Below are 17114 nucleotides of genomic sequence, written 5' to 3'. Positions count from 1 at the left end.
AGGAGGCAAACTCAATTACATTAGAAAGTTACTCATAGGAGACGTGCTTCACCATTAGAGAGTCAACCCCTAAGAGAGCATCCGAGTCTCATAAGTCGTTACTAAGTTGAAGACTAAACTTGGTTTAGTTGTCTTAACCCTATTTATCATTGCAAGGGCAATGATAAGGATACTTGGAGCCCACCTCTGCGTTTAGGAGACTTGTCCAGTCTCACTAGCACCCTCCGTTGTCTCCTCTTCTTCTAGGAGACTTGTTTTAGTCTAGTTAGCACCCCCCTTAGAGCTTATAGGTTAGGAGTTAGCCAATAGGCTAGGAGTCTACCGTTTAGTTAGGAGTCCATCCTATAGATAGGAGTCTGTCCTCTAGTTAGGAGTCAGTCTTTAAGGAATCTATCCTATAGTCATAGGGAGGTAGGATTTTGTCCAACCTTTCATCAAATCATGGGATTTCGTCCAACCCCTGAAAAGTTCAAGAGTCTATCTTACCATTGCAAGATATAGGAGTCGGTACTACCCTTATAGATGATAGGAGTCGGTCCTACCTTTGCATAGTATAGGAGTCTATCATTTAGATAGGAATTCCCCTTAGGCTTTAGGGATTCTTTTCTTCGTGTTGACACTCCGCTAGGCTGTGGATCACGAGGTGTGGTCTTATAAGCGTGGACCCCGACCTGAGAAGGCGGTGAGTAACAAGTCCCCTGTCGGTCCTTTTGGATCATCGAAGGAGAGAGCTCTACCAAAGAACTCTCAAAATGGGTGCCACCCTCATAGCATAGAACGAGTGACGATAAATAAGATACCTCTTAATCCGGAGCCGAGGCTCGAAACTAAGACGTACCTACAAACAACTCAGAGTCGCCATCGAGGGAAGTCAGTCCTGGAACCCAAAAACAAATCCTTTGTGCAATGGATAACCAGAAATATATATGGGCTCGTGCCTGATTACGGATGAGGAAGATCCGAAGAGCATCTCAATCCGCCCAAGTGCAAGCACTCGGTCTCTTATGCCATTTTTTAATTAACTTTGCTGAATTTTGGGCAAAAATAATGTGAAATGGGAACAAATATCCCCGAGTAAACGTCTACCTAAGCATGCATGACCCGGGGATGGGCAAAAGAAAATAAAACATCCAAGTCCTAAAGAGAAGTGATATCAGTGTCACCCGACATGGGAATAGACACCAGAATCCATCATCTCTCAAAGAGGTGAAGAAAACTAGAGTTAATCCCATATCAGATGACCCTGTTATCTATCTCAGCACATTCATCTAACATCCATACCTAAAGAGAGCTAACATCAGTTTCATTTGTTATTAGAACAAACACTAGAATCAGCCGTCTCTTATAAAAAGGCATCGAAGACTAATGCTACTCTAATACTAGATAACCCAGATATCTGCCTCTAGTCATACATCTAATCTTAACCAACACATCTAGTGAGCAAGAAACAAACACATGCATATCTATAAAAACTAAACACAATGAACCTGCACAAGGAACAAACGTCAGAAAATTATAGTAGAAAAATGATAATCAATAATAATAAAGGCTACAGCTCAACATATAAGAGCTATAACTATGGATGTAAGGAACAAGTAATAAAGAACAATAAAGAAACTACAACTAAACATGTGATTGCTACAGCTAAGCATAAGAGAGCTACAACTAAGCATGTAAGTAAACAAATAAAGAAATCATCTAAGTCAGAAAGAAAACTCACCATCATACACATAAGCTAGAAATAATGATAATCATAAACACAAACCCTAAAACACTAACAACAAATCCTAAAACTCTAAACGTATTCGCCCGATTCTTTGGATGATCTGATGTTCATCCAAAGCCGCCTACGTATCCCTACCTCCACAAGAATCAAGGCACTGTAGTTCTTCGCACCTATTCTAAACTATGATGCCTAAGACATCTAGACCACTAAACTAGAGTCGACCTAAAAGACTAGATTAGTTTTTAAAGCTTCTTGAACGTTTATTTAAATTCAAGTGGATTATAGATTTTAAGACACCCTACATGCCCTAACTAAATGCAAGTTAGCCCTAAACTAATGCAGGTGGTTCCTATATCCTATGTGTAACTAGGCTGTGTGTCTTAAGGAAAATAATGGACTATCTAATGCATCATATTCTAGTCATCAGTCGGCGATGTGGATTGCCAACTGACCGGACGGAGGCATAACAAACTCCTAGTTAGGACAGACTCTTAACTCTAAAACAAACACAAAACACCCAAAACAAACACAAACAAAGCACACAACATATCAAGGACAAACTCCTAACTCTAAAACCCTCTATCTAGGATAAACTCCGAACTCTAGAAGAAGATCTTTTTCGAAAACAATGTTTTGGAAGATTTTTATGTTTTTTTAAAGAGTTTAAATGATTTATTTACAAAGATTGACTGGACTTGGGACTTGGGATGTTCAAGTGTTTTTAGATTTTAAGATTTCGAATATTTTTAGATTTTTAAAGGTTTTCACCCTTTTGGTCAAAGGCCAAAGGGAACAAACAAAGCAGTACACTAGGACCAAACCCTAGAGCTAGAAGAGAAAATTTAAAACAAGTAAACTCACTAAAAGTGAACTAATCCCAAAACGAGTAACCTAGTTCCCAAGAATATGAAAAGGATAAGATCCCAAGACTCTAATAAGACTAATATAGTCTCTAAGGAAAAGGGGAGTGACAACAACACTAAAAGACAAACTCCTAAGCTAGAGGACAAATTAATAGTTTATGAGATAGACTCCTAAACAATCAACACTAAAACATGGTACAGGCAAGTCAAAGAATGACTAACACTCTATGAGGGGGTACTAATAAGTCAACGAATGACTCCTAAATAAAAATGAGATAAACAAGGGTGCTAGTGAGACTAGGCGAGTCTCCTAGACATAAAAGTGGGCTCCAAGTATCCCAATCATTGCCCCTACAATAATAAATAGGGATAAAAAACAACTAAATCAAATTAAGTCTTTATTTTAATAGGGGGTACAACCTAAAAAGGGGGTCCTATAATTGAGGCAAGGCATGCCTCCTATGGGTAGGTTCTAGACAACAAGGCTTATCTCCGAAGGAAAATCGACTAATGAGACAGAGTGTGTCTCCCAGTGAGGGCTCTGGATAACTCTTTCATTGCTCTTGTAATGGGGGAAAGATTATATCTAAAAGTATATATCTAAAGACTAGGAAAGACTTCTAAAAGAAAAGAGGAAAGGGAAAAATGCCATATGGACTAAGCAAACCCCTTAAATGATGGGCTTAGAAAGACTCATTCATTGCCCTTGCAATGAGAGGACAAATTCTAAGTAGGTCTAAAAGACTAAACAAGTCTACTAAATAAAAGAGGGGAGTGCTACTAGGATATAGCTAGTCCCCTAAGGATGGGCTTGGGCTAACGCCTTCATCACCGTTGCAATGAAGATAAGGGAATCTAAGGTTTAAGGGTACTTAAAAGACCAAGAAATCTCTATCTAAAGAAAGAGGGAAGGGGGTACCTCTATATCTAGATAACTCCCTCTAAAGATGGACTTGGGCTAACGCCATCATAGCCCTAAGCACCAAAATTGCACTCAAAGGCTACAGACCAAACTAAAATTACACTTAAAAGCCAAAACCATTTTTCCTATTTTCCTGCTTAGATACAAACACAAAATCACGGAACCGAAGACTGTAAAGAATCAAATCTGAAAGTCTGTATCATTCACACACTCGCATTAAGAAACCTAAACCAAGCTCAAAACAATAACAAAAGTCTACATCCAATTTCCCTTTATGCCCTACACTATGTTGCAAGCAATCCGCGGTAGAATGTTCACAGAAGAGAGATTGAGGCCTTTCTCTATTTTCTTATTAATCATTGAGAAGAAATAGATAATATCATAACAAGACAAAGATGACTAATACAATTCTTATAGCTCAAGAGAAGGAGAAGATGAGAATGGAATTCAAAATGAACTTCAAAGATATACATGGACACTAATATGAGAAGATATATTAAAAAAAAAGTATGAGACCCAAAGGCAGAACCAAAGGACTCACCATCGTGCTATTCAAACATGAAGAAAAGCAGGTAGGGTATCACAGAGATTGGAACATGGATATAGTTGGCTATAACAAACCATATTTTGTTCCTCAAGAAATTTTGCCAGCAGCACTATATTTCAAAGATGGCATTACATTACGCTAATAAACCTGTGTTTCAAAGTTCTAAGAAAGGTTGAAGTGAAAACAGAGCATGAAACTTATGCATTAACCTTTTGTTACCTGAGCATGTATTTAAGCTTTTGTTCACAAAACATTTGATAGATAACAACAGATATCATAGAAATTTCAGCATGCAACTGCAAATCCAATGGCAATACTTAAATTGAGAGTTATATACCATGAAATGGAAACATAAAAATCCGGTGTAAAAGTAGAAATATGAACCTACACAAGACGATGTATTGGGAAAACCAAGTAGGGTTGAGAGGAATAAATGCACAAGGGTTGAGATCAGTAGAACACTCCTTATTTTAGACATGATATACTAGGCCAAAGGGCATAAATCATCAAGCTATAAAAGGATTGCACGATCATGTAGGCTCAGGAGATAAAAAAAGAAAAAATGTTTAAACTTTATAAATGTAATCACATTATCCTTTCATTATGAGCGCATACACAAAATACTTCTTAGATCACTCTAACCAGCTCAAATAAACCTCCAAAATGTCCTCAAGAGTTAAACACGTGATAACTTTACTATCTAATCAAAAACCCTTCCTAATAGCAGCAACTACTTATTGCAAATAACTGTGTGAATCCATAACCTCCCCAAATATCAAAATAATATGCCAGTGATCATACCACCATATAAACAACATAACTCTTAGCAAATAATTTTTTTTTAAAACAATACAACCGAAGCAATAAATTTGTTTAACTCCAAGTGAGCTAATAGTTCTAAACCAAAGATGACTGGAATCAAATACACTTGTAATTCTAAAAGATTTAGCATCATCTCAATTCCAACAGAGAATAGGAAAGGTCACAAGGCCACACGAATTATCAAGCATCAAACAACTACATGCAGATTTTATGCACTATCGCCTGATAATACACAGGTGTAAATTAAAAAAAAAAACATATGTATCATAGAAATCACTTGCCTGGAAATTACTTCAAGCATGTGTCCAATACTCTAACCATAATTATAACGAACATAGAGATGTGAATACCACATTATCATTGTCAATGATGTTTCTGATAATGAATAAAGAACTGAACAAACAGTATGCTGTTTGCGAGGGTAGTAAGCATAACTCAACTAATGGATCCTCACATAAAACAACAAATTGAACTTATCTTGTTTCTAGTTGAAATGACCATCTTTCAAAGGATTCAAGCAAACTGCATATTGTAAATGGAACAAAAGGATTTGATGCTATCAACCAACGTTGATGGTGTAAATGCATGGGGGTTCCCTGCCCAAATCTATCCTAATATTTTCTTAAAAAAACTGATTCCCTAAATGATGCCAATTAATAAAAATCCAAAAGAAACAATAGCAGTGTCATGAGCATCCCCTTGTACTGAGCTTTATACCAAATCACCTTTACTAATTTCATTAACAAAGAACATTACCTCTTCCTAAAGTTCTGAAAATCTAATTGAAAAGCCTAATTCAGTTTAATTATCTCATCATCCATAAGCTGAAAACTCATAAAAAGAAACTAAGAATTTATAACAAACCTGCTCTTCTATTAATCTACATCAATAATTATATTGATTCACCATAGCAATTGACATTCTAACTACCCTATCTCTCAATGTAAATAATCAAAGAAGCCACGTGAATAAAGGTAATGACTAAAATTCATAGAAAAATATAAATGATTACCTGAACTCCAATGATAAGGATCAAATACTGTCCTTACTGTTTGCTCCTAATTTAGGCGAGATTTCTTTTATTTTCTTCTTCCCCCTGCTCGGATTCTCCGGAGATTGCCGAAATCGCTTGAATTACAACTCCTTTCTCAGGAACAGTGGTTATAAGCTGTTATTAAGCAGAAATTCTAGTAAGCCTTGCCGATAAAGGATGATCTACGGATGATTGGAGTTCTTCCCCTTTTTAGAACCCTAACAGAGAACCTCCTTTGAATTACAAACTCTAAAATTCCCTTCACATCTCAGAGATGACAATACAAGCTCAGATTTTGTGGCATAGGTTTGGAAATAGGTTAGGGTTAGGGCTTGAGATGAGTTAGGGTTTTAGGTCAATACAAGGAAGAAACCACAATTATGAAACTTTAAATCACAGAAAACAAAATCGAACAAACAAGTTTTCGGTCGGTGCTCCGGCAATGTTGCCGGAGGAAGATGATCGGAGAAGGTGAGGAAGGAATATTAGGGTTTCAAAAGTTCAGATCCAAAGAAGAACAACAATAATCAAAGCTAGAAAGGGAAAAATTAGATAACCGATGCTCTACTAGAACTAAACCGGAGCTAGACCGGAATTTGGCTGGACTTTCGCCGAAGAAGATGATCAAGGTTAGAGTTAGGGTTTGAAATTGGGTTTTTTTCTCTCTCTCACTCTCTCTCGTTCTCTATTTTTTACGAAAATGAGTCCCCCCATAAATGTGGACCATGCTGCTATTTATAAAAAAATTTGAAGATTTTTGAACCCCTCAAGTTCCAAAGACAACCCCCTTTTAGTGTATTTCAACATAGTTTTGGCTAAATGATGGGTGGCCCCAGAGAAAAAGTTTAAATGAAATATTAAGAGGTAAATTTGTTCCCGTTTGGCTAGCGAGAGACAACCCCCTGCTGCAATACACACTAATTAAACTACCCCTAAGTTGGATAAACCACCCGCCTTCTGCTACACTATATATACACTATCTCACAAACTACGCTCATTCGCTAAGTGAACCTTAATGAATTTTTATGAAATTTTAAAGGGACCTATTAGGGACCCTAACCTACCTTAAGGCACAATTTTGGGACTCTACTTCACCTATTTGAAGGGTTTTTGCTCAAAGCAAACTATTTGGGGTTTGGTCAAAATGGGGTGTCTACAATAGGTTACCTTTAGCTGAAAGGGTGAGAAAACTTAAAAATCCAAAGACATTGGAACATTTTAAAAATTCAAAAAAGCATTGGAAAACTTTAAACACTAAAAAATCATAAATTCAAAACTCAAAAACATTTGAAAACTAGAAAACCTTAAAGCATTTAAAATGTTAAGAGTCATTAGGAGAGTAGTAGGAAAGTCTGTTTCCGAACTACGTTGGCTTGATCTCCTGCCATGGGGTATGTAGGCAGCTTGGGATTTTTATCCCAAGTTCATTCAAATTTTAAAGTTAGGAGTCTGTCCTAGCTAGGAGTTTGTCTGCGCCTCTGTCCGGTCAGTTGGCGATACTCTTTGCTGACTGATGACTAGATTAGGATGCGTTAAATAGCCCATTGTTTTCCTTAGGACACGCAGCCTAGTTGAAATGTAGGTGTGACAATCCAAGAGGGGGGTGGATTGGTCAATTAAAAATTTTGGGCTTAATTAGTTGGATTAATATAAATTAATTTATTAATTAAGCATTAGTTAATCTAACCCTTGTTAAAATAATCAATATAGTGAAATCTAGGGTTTAGATGTTACTTTAAGCCTATATACTCTAACCCTTATTTTAATAAAATAAAAATACAAGAAAAAGGTAGAATTTAGCAATCACCACAATGTGCAAAGGAGGAGAGAAAGCATCCACAAGGCACAAGATTTATAGTGGTTCGTTCTATCACAAGACCTACTCCACTCTTCCAAGTTTATCTCAACTAAAACAATGAGATTCTTTAATGGGCGAATCTCTAAGCCGTACACCCAACTCCTCCAATCTCCAAAGGGACAAACCCTTTGTGTACGAAGCCTTGGCAAGGGGTCACACCCGCTTACAATGTCTTCACCTTTCTTAACGGGCCGAAGAATAGACCCTCGCAATGTCTTCACCTTTCTTAACGGGCCGAAGAGTAGACCCTCTCAATGTCTTCACCTTTCTTAACGGGCCGAAGAGAAGACCCTCACAATGAAGAAAATAAAAAATAAAAGAACTATCTTGCTTCTTGATAGGCGGATTACAACTCTTTAGCTCATAATCACTCCAACGAAGATAAAATGTAAAGCCTATGGAGTTCCTCTTGATAGAATGTGCAAATGCATGTTAAAAGAGGTTTAGCTTTTGATAAGAAGGTTTTTTCTCAAGGAAAATGGGATTTGATCTTTCTAAAATGTTCAAAAGCTTAATTAGATAGGTTTTTATGATGTATATATAGTGTATTTGAAAATATGACCATTTGTGGGCAAAACATTAAAAAACAGGGTTTAAAAACTCAACCTGCGTAGGCCCCAATGGCTAGCTTGCCCGACCATAGCGGTCGACTGAGCCACCGCGGTCGCCCGTCCCTATCGGGCGCCCTTTTTAATTTTCAAATTTCTTACCGTCGTGGTCGATCGGCCCCATAGCGGTAGCCCGGTGAGGGCTACCTGTCCGCTCAAAATTTAAACTCAAAAATCTATCGCGGCCGCCCAAACCCATGACGAAATGGTTCTGATACCACAGAACCATTTCCGAAGTCACCCGGCTCACACCGGTCGACCGGCCCGCTTTTTACTTACAAGTGCTGGATTTCTAGCTACCTTGCCGAGGTCGCCCGGGACACCCCGGTCGACCTGCCCTGTGTAAAATTCCATTTTAATTTTAAAAGATCAGGGGCTTTTGGGCCATGGTCTTTTGGCTTAAGTCTTAGGTTTTCAAACACATTTTTGGGTGTGTTGATGATTTCCAAAGATATAAAACTTTAGGTATGAAAATTGTAAGCCCAAGGGTTCTCAAGGGTTAATCATTCGTCTCACCTTCTTGTTTTGATGCTAGCAAACCAAATTATTAGTATTTATGGACTGATGTGTTGCTTTGAGGTGTTGTGATGTATACAGGAATTTCATGTCATAATCGCCATTACACAACTCTTCACAACACATGACTTGTGGATCAAGGATCAAAGGAACCAAGAGCTTGTACCTACATTGCAGTCATCCTCATTTGAAGATGCTCAAGTTAAGAAGCTCAACATGAAGATCCCACAAGTTCCTAAGCAAGTGTCAAGAAGGAGCTTGGAGTTGAACATACCATTGGTGACACCTCATGCACCTCAACATGCATTGAAGATTGGAGGACAAGTCACAAGAGCCAAGACAAGGGCAAGATGTTCACTCAAGCCGAAGAAGTCCAAGAAAGTGCAAAGGAGCCAAAATATTCCAAGAAGATTCAAGGTTCTTATTTCTAGAATGTATTTGGAGTCCTCTTGATTTTATGTTTAAATGTACTTTCAAAAGGTTTTCAAATGGTTTTTATACTTAATTTTTTACATCTTTGAAAACCATACACACACCCAAAAATGTGTTTGAAAACCTTGGACTTAAGCCCAAAGACCATAGCCCAAAAGCCCCTGGATTTTAAAGTTAAAATGGAATTTCACTCAGGGTCGGTCGACCGCGGGATGGAATCTGAAAATTCAGGCCATCTCGAATTTTATCGGGCCGGTTGACCGAGTTAAGCCGGGCAACCGCGGATGCGCTTCTGTTTCAAACAAAACGATCCAATTTGGTCTAGGGCGGGCGACCGTTGTGGGTCGGTCGACCAGGATAGGTTTTTGAGCCAAATTTACTGAGAAAACAGTTAGCCCTTGCCGGGCGACCGCTATGTGGCCGGTCGACCGCGGCGGTAAGAAATTTGAAAATAGAATAGGGCACCCGATAGGGGAGGACGACCGCTGTAGCCCGGTTGACCGCCGTGGTCGAGCAAACTAGCCGTTGGGGCGGTTTCTGCTTGACTTTTTCAAGCCTATTATTTACAATTTTACCTCAAACGGTCATATTTTCAAATACACTATATATACATCAATAAAACCTATCTCAACATGCTTTTGAACATTTGAGAAAGATCAAATCCCATTTCTTTTTTAGCTTCAACATTTTATTTCAAAAGTTAAAAACCTCTTTGATCTTCCATTTCTACATGTTATCAAGAAGCACTTTATAAAGCTTTACATTTGTATATTCTTGGAGTGATTGTGAGCTTTCTACTTTGTAATCCGCCTAATAAGAGGCAAGAGAGTTTTTCATTTTCTTTGTTCTTCATGTGAGGGTCTTCTCTTCGGCCCATAAAGAAAAGTGAAGAAAAGGGTCTCCGATTCGGCCCGTGAAGAAAGGTGAATCATGTGCAAGGGTTTGACTCCCTTGTCAGGGCTTCGTGCGAAGGGCTTCGCTTTGGCCCATGAGAATGGAAAAGCAAGGGTTTGTTCCGTTTGAAGATGAAGGAGTCGGGTGTATGGCTTCATCATTTTAATGGAGATCCCAAGGAGGTAAACTTGAAAGAGTGGAGTAAGTCACGTTGTGACCGAACCACTATAAATCTTGTGCCTTGTGGACGCTTGCTCTTTTCTCTCTCTCTCTCGCAAGTGTGGTAATTGGTAATCTCTAACCTTACTTATGTTTATGCTTTAATTGAACAAGGGTTAGTGAATGCACTTAAGATAAATGTCTAAACTCTAAATTGCATTATAATATCTATTTGAACAAGGATTAGCTAAATGTGCATGATTAGAAAGTTTAATCCCTAGAGTTTATTGATATACCTATTTGAACAAGGGTAAAACTAATTAGTGTTTAATTAAATGGATTAATTTTTAATCTCTTTTAATTAAGCCTAAAATTTCTAATTGACCAATTCACCCCCCTCTTGGATTGTCACACATGTATTTCATTTGGTATCAAAGCTTAGGCTCTTAAAGAGATTTTTAAATCTTAAAAATCTACAAGAGAAAAGATCTGTGACAATCCATATGGATTTTGAGAAAGGCGGATCCACCCTAATTCCTCCATTCTTTGAAGGAACGAATTATGGAGCTTGGAAAGCACAAATGCAAGCCTATCTCAAATCCATAGATAATGACATTTTAGATGTCATTAAAGAGGGAATTTCTTTTTCAAGGAAATGCATTGAAGGTGATATGAAATTGTTTTCCTTAAACTCAAAGACTATGATTTTATTGTGTTGTGGTTTAACTCCAAACATTTTTAACAATATTTCAAATTTCATCAATGCAAAAGATATTTGGACTTCATTAGAGAACATTTTTGAGAAAAATAATTGTCTCTTTTTAAATGATACTATTTCTAGACAAAAAGAGATTTCAGAAAAATCTTTTGCAAAGAAATTTCTTTCGAACATTTATTTTCTGATTTCAAAATTCAAATTAAAAATAAATGAATGTTTGAAAAGAAATAAAAAATTAAGTCAATTGAGCATATTTTTTATAAATAAAAGTGTTGACTTATTTCAAAGATGCAATGCCTTTGAGAAAGAAATTAAAAGCCTTGAAATCACAAACATTGAACTTGTCGAAAAATATAAACATGTTTGTGAAAATGAAGAACAAATGAAAGAAGAACTCTCTAAGAAGATTCAAAGACTTCATGAAGAAAAAGATAAACATACTTCAAAGTCTTATGATTCTAATTGCTCCTCATCTACCAATCATAATTATTGTGGTAGAGTTGAGCTTCACAATTCTGAGTGTAAGCTTGGAATTGTAAAGTCTAACAAGTTTGTTTGGATAAGAAAAGGTACACTCACACAAACGAACTTGGATGGAACCAAAGGAATTTGGATTCCAAAAGATTCCCTCTAAACTAATTAGTGAATGAGTTAGTTTATGAGCCATACTAAAATTGTCATATTATTCACATTCATGCTAGATACTTTAAATTCATTGAATATATTTTGTATCTAGTTTTCTTGAGCTTAATGATATATCTTTTTTAATTTTGAGCTTAAATGATCACATCTTTTTTTATTTTTGTGCTTTATTGAATATCTTTCTTGATTAAGCCTATCTAAGTGCAAATCACATCACTTGTGCACTTAGCATCCACAAGAAAATGCACAATAGAAAATTCAATGTGAAAACCATATGTGTGTTTTCATGAAAATTAACCATCATTTTGCCCTTGAGTTCAAATTGATCTTTCAAGTTCATTCCCTGCATTCTTGAACTCTTTTTAGGATAATTTTGGCATTTACTAGATCTCTGTATATTCAACTAAGGAAGAATATCATTCATAGCAAAATTGAGTGTTAAAAGACATGTCTAAGGAAATCCACTCAAATCCGTTTTTAGACATCTATTTTGCCCTAGGTGAGTAAGTATGTTTATTACTATGCACCTAGTTGTCCTTCTAACCCATTCTTATGTGCTTAATGACTATCATTAAATGCATAAGAAATCTTAATGGGTTAAATTGATGTATTCCAAAATTGCTTAAAATAAATATCCTCTCATGACTAAAATAAAACTATCTAGTCATAGTGGTTCATTTTGGAATACATGTCTCCAAGGTGTTCATCACTTGACATTCTTAAGAAGTCCTTGGATTATTCTCTACAGTCCTGTATGAATATCATTGTTTGTGTAGAGAATTGAAAATGTGTCTAGATTCATTGTATGAAACTCAGTTGAGTAAAATTGAAAATGTCATACGAATCTAGTACCATTGTTGGGCAGTTTTTCATTGTTATGGTTATCATGTAATACATTGTGATGGGAACACTTGTTTCTCACACATCTTATTTTTTCATGGTCCTTTTGCACTTTGTGCTTAAATGCCCTATCTTTATATGGTGGTTTGTGGATGTAGGCATAGATGTTTGGATCATGATCCTTGTGTCCAAACATGGTAGACTATCCATGAATGCTCTAACTTGCATGAGCCATGGATATCTCTCTTAGACATGGGATTCTATTGATCCCTCTTATAATGTCTAAGTCCTATAGAATTGTGCTTAATTGATATTATATATATATTCTATAGTTTTCCCCTTGTATGCTACTGGGTAAATGGTAAATATGGTAAACTTAAACTTAAAAATCACTTAATTTGTACTCTTAGTCCTCTTACCTTATAAGATGGAGAGTGTACACTCATCTTTAATTAAAACATCTAATTACTTTGGCTTTTAGCCAGCATCTTAACCATAATAAGCCATATGTGCCTTGTGTGATATATATATATATATATATATATATATATATATATATATTATTTGCACATATTTAGGATGAGCATGGTTTGCTAGGTTGTCACCTCTTTCGGTATCATATGACTACCTATAACAATCATGCTTTAGTAGCCCAATGGTGGTTTGAAAATCATTCACTTTTAAATCCCTTGGTGTCTATGTGGTTGGACAGCCCTTTGGATTCATACATTGTATGAGTCACTTACAAAGGGAGAGCTACACATGCTCAATATCTGTCCATCCACCTTATCATATGATGTGTGATGTGCATCACATATGATAAGTACACTCATGTGGAGCCACATTGCTCCATGTGTGTTATAGTTGGGTCTTGTCCTATTATTTAAATTTAAGATCATCTCTCATCTTTGGACAGGATCCCTTTGCATGTGCCTCAGTACCATATCTTCTCAGGCATTATACTTATCTTGGATAGACTTATATGTTTCTATCTATGCCAATGATAAGCATCTTGTCCTAGAGTTTGAAAAATCTCCAGAACTCCTCTTCATAGAATAGTGATTGAAATGATCATCCTATCTCCTATGAAGTAATTTCTTATTATGTACTTTTGAATGAAATTTTTTATCATGATAAGTTCAAATGGCTATGCTTTTACATTCATATCTAAGCCATTGTGTATTGTCATGCCTTGCATTATAAGAATTATCAAAGGCCAATGACAATCTCTTGGAAGAGGGATGACTTAAAAGTATTTTTGAGTTTGTCATGTCCCATCCTCTCTTCCAAGATTTTAGCTTCGGAGGACCCCACTCAGATCATGTCCTTCGTAACTTATTTATGGTACTTGTCTCCTTCCATCGTGCCAGATGTAATAAGATGGTATATGTACTCAATTTTTCTCTGTCCATCTCTCCATTCTTCTACCGTGAAGGATGAACAGAGACTAAGAAAATTGAAGACTCTGTCTAAAGGTTGGCATGTGCACTCATGATCATCCTTTCAAGGATGACCCTTTGTTGAAGGAGAAGATTTAAAACAAGTACCCAATCTCTCATCCGGAATGATTTGTCAAAAGATAATCCCTTACATGGAAGAAAGGGTCAAACATTGATCTAACCTCTTTTAAACATTCATCAGTAGAAGAGTGCCAGATAGAATAAAAAAGTTCAGTTTTACTTCTTTCGAGAGATTTCCAAATACCACTTTTATCATTTCTTGAAGTTATAAAAGAAATGTGGTATTAATCTTCCATTTTGATCATGTATATTGAGTTTTATAGTTCCTATATATGTATACATGATCTTTTGGTTGCCATGGATATGTGCCTCATTCCTTTCATTCTCGTATCCGTGTGTTTATTAGAACATTTGCTTTAAACTCATATCATCGGTCTAATACTCATCCATTCATATTCAAAGTGTGATTATTTTATGAATGGAGCAACTGTAAGCCCAATGGTCTACTCTCCTATCTTGTTTTGATGATTCTAAACATAATTGATTATGCTCTTGAATACTAATCAATTTGCCTTGAAGTGTTGTGATAAGGTAGGGTGATCATAGAAGAAACCATTACATCACTTGGTCATGCTTGAAGATGTATCACACAAGAGTCAAAGGAGCTAGAGACCACATGAGACAACTCACCTTGGAAGATCAATCAATGTGGAGCTCACCTCAACACACCAAGCAATGCAAGCACACCATGAAGATCTATGAAGACCAAGATCAAAGAGGAGCGTAATCACATTTAGATTTGTTGTACATCCTCTCTCTTTGATTTCTAAGTCAAGGCAAAATCTTTCAAATGTATTTTTTCAAAACTAACCACTCTCCCTTTATTAAAGTTAATTGGTTAAGTGAATGGTTATGTGGTGGACTAACATGTTGGGACCCTCATAACATTCCAAAATTATCATAAGAATTGAGTTCCAAAAGCCCAAAATCAAATAGCAATAAAAACATAAAAATCTGCTTATTTTAGGCTTCTCGGAACTCCGAGATTTTTCTCGGTGCTCCGAGCTCGGAACTCCGAGAAATGGTCCAGTAGTATTTTTCAACTTCTGGCCATTCTCTCGGAACTCCGAGAAATGGCCCAGTAGAATTTTCCTTCTTCTGACCGTTCTCTCGAAACTCTGAGAATTTGTCTCGAAACTCCGAGAATTTCTCGGAACTCTGAGAACGTCGCGACAGCTCAGGAAAGAGCCGTTGGTTTTTGAATTAAAAATTGGTTTTTGATATTTACACCCCCAAACGGTCATATCTTTTCTGAGGGCTATAAATACTCATTCAAGAGGATTATCTTCCTCTCTTGAATATTTTGAAAAACATCCTTAAGCCTCAAAGAACTTGCAAACCCCTTTAGCTTGAGAATTTGTTTTTTCTTCTCCCCAAACTTGCCTTGCACTTGCAAATCATTTTGAGTTTGGATTTAGAGCTTTCATTTGCAATCTATTGTGGAGAGCACTCAAGGGACTACATCGTGCATCAAGCTTTCAAGAGAAGCCAATCAATCTTCATCTTCTATTCTTGTAAAGGTGGCTAGGGCATCCTATTTTAATACCCTAAGGAGTAGCGCTTAGAACTCGGCGGAGAAGGAGAGTCATTGTAAAGGTGTCAAGGGCATCCTCATTTAATACCCCTTGGAAGTGTAATCGCCTCGGAGCCGGGCATGTTGGTCTCACATAGTGGAAATCCTTAAGGACGATCTTAAGAAGAGTGGAGTAGGGCTTTGCCCGAACCACTATACATCGGTGTGTACCCTCCTTGCCTTGCATTTTTATTTTTGTTTGGTTTGGCATTTCCTTTTGATTTGATATTATTTTAACTAACCAAAATCTAATCAAGAGAAGAAAAATCAAATTAGGTTTAATACTTAAATTTAAAAAGGGTATAAATTATCGTTAAAATCAATTCACCCCCCCTCTTGACAATTTCAGCAACTCAAAATGGTTAAAGGTGATTAAACTTGAATCAAGGGTCTATGTGCTTGGAACTCTAACATTTAGATTAGATGCACAAAGATAGGGGGACCTTTCACTTTGTATGTGTAAATCTCTATAAGCAAGAAACAAGTAATATCAAAAAGTTATATTATAGCTCAAGCATATCAATGCTCCGGAGTCAAGAGATTCCCTACATGATGCAACCTGTGAACTTGAAAGGTTAAGTCATAGATCTGAGCATATCCTTGCTCAGGTAGATACTTATCTACTTCAAGAGTTGCAAATGAAGCCCAAGTATTCAAATCATTCACCTACTTAACCATTTTGTCTGTCATGCCCTTTCACATAGGTTTCTCCTAGGGCCAATGACAAATAAATAGGGGGAGAGCCAAATGGTTGCTTTTTCATGATTATATAGACCATTGTGATATACTCACATAGTCTATTGCCCCCATAATTGTGCTTAATTTACATTTCTTTAAAAAAAAAAACTGCTTATCATGTATTTTACTTTATTTTATATTTTGATAAGCATTCTATAAGCTTCATTGACATATCATATACACTTTGAATAACTCTTATGAGTTATTCTTCACCATGACACCCCACTTGCACTTTCACTTGCATATTCCTACCTTTTTGTTGTTGCCAAAAGGGGGAGAATTTTGGGAATTGATTAGGTTGTCCATTTGTGTATGCACCATATGCTTTATATTATCATATTACACTTGTGCATATAGTGAGGGGGAGCATTACTTAAATTGTTTATTGTATTTAATGCTCATTCGTATATTTGTTTAATATCTCCTGCCTCCCTAATCAATTTGTTTGCCATCATCAAAAGGGGGGAGAATGTAAGCCTAAAGGTTCCCATGGGTTAATCATTCATCTTACCTTCTTGTTTTGATGCTAGCAAACCAAATTGATTAGCATTTATGGACTGATGTGTTGCTTTGAGGTGTTGTGTTGTATACAGGAATTTCATGTCATAATCGCCATTACACAACTCTTCACAACACATGACTTGTGGATCAAGGATCTAAGGAACCAAGAGCTTGTACCTACATTGGAGTCATCCTCATTTGA

This window comes from Tasmannia lanceolata, unplaced genomic scaffold (assembly GCF_043159265.1).
Source record: "Tasmannia lanceolata isolate RefF3 unplaced genomic scaffold, GAP_Taslan_0.1 ptg000015l, whole genome shotgun sequence".
Taxonomy (NCBI): Eukaryota; Viridiplantae; Streptophyta; class Magnoliopsida; order Canellales; family Winteraceae; genus Tasmannia; species Tasmannia lanceolata.
This window is presented reverse-complemented; position numbering follows the sequence as displayed.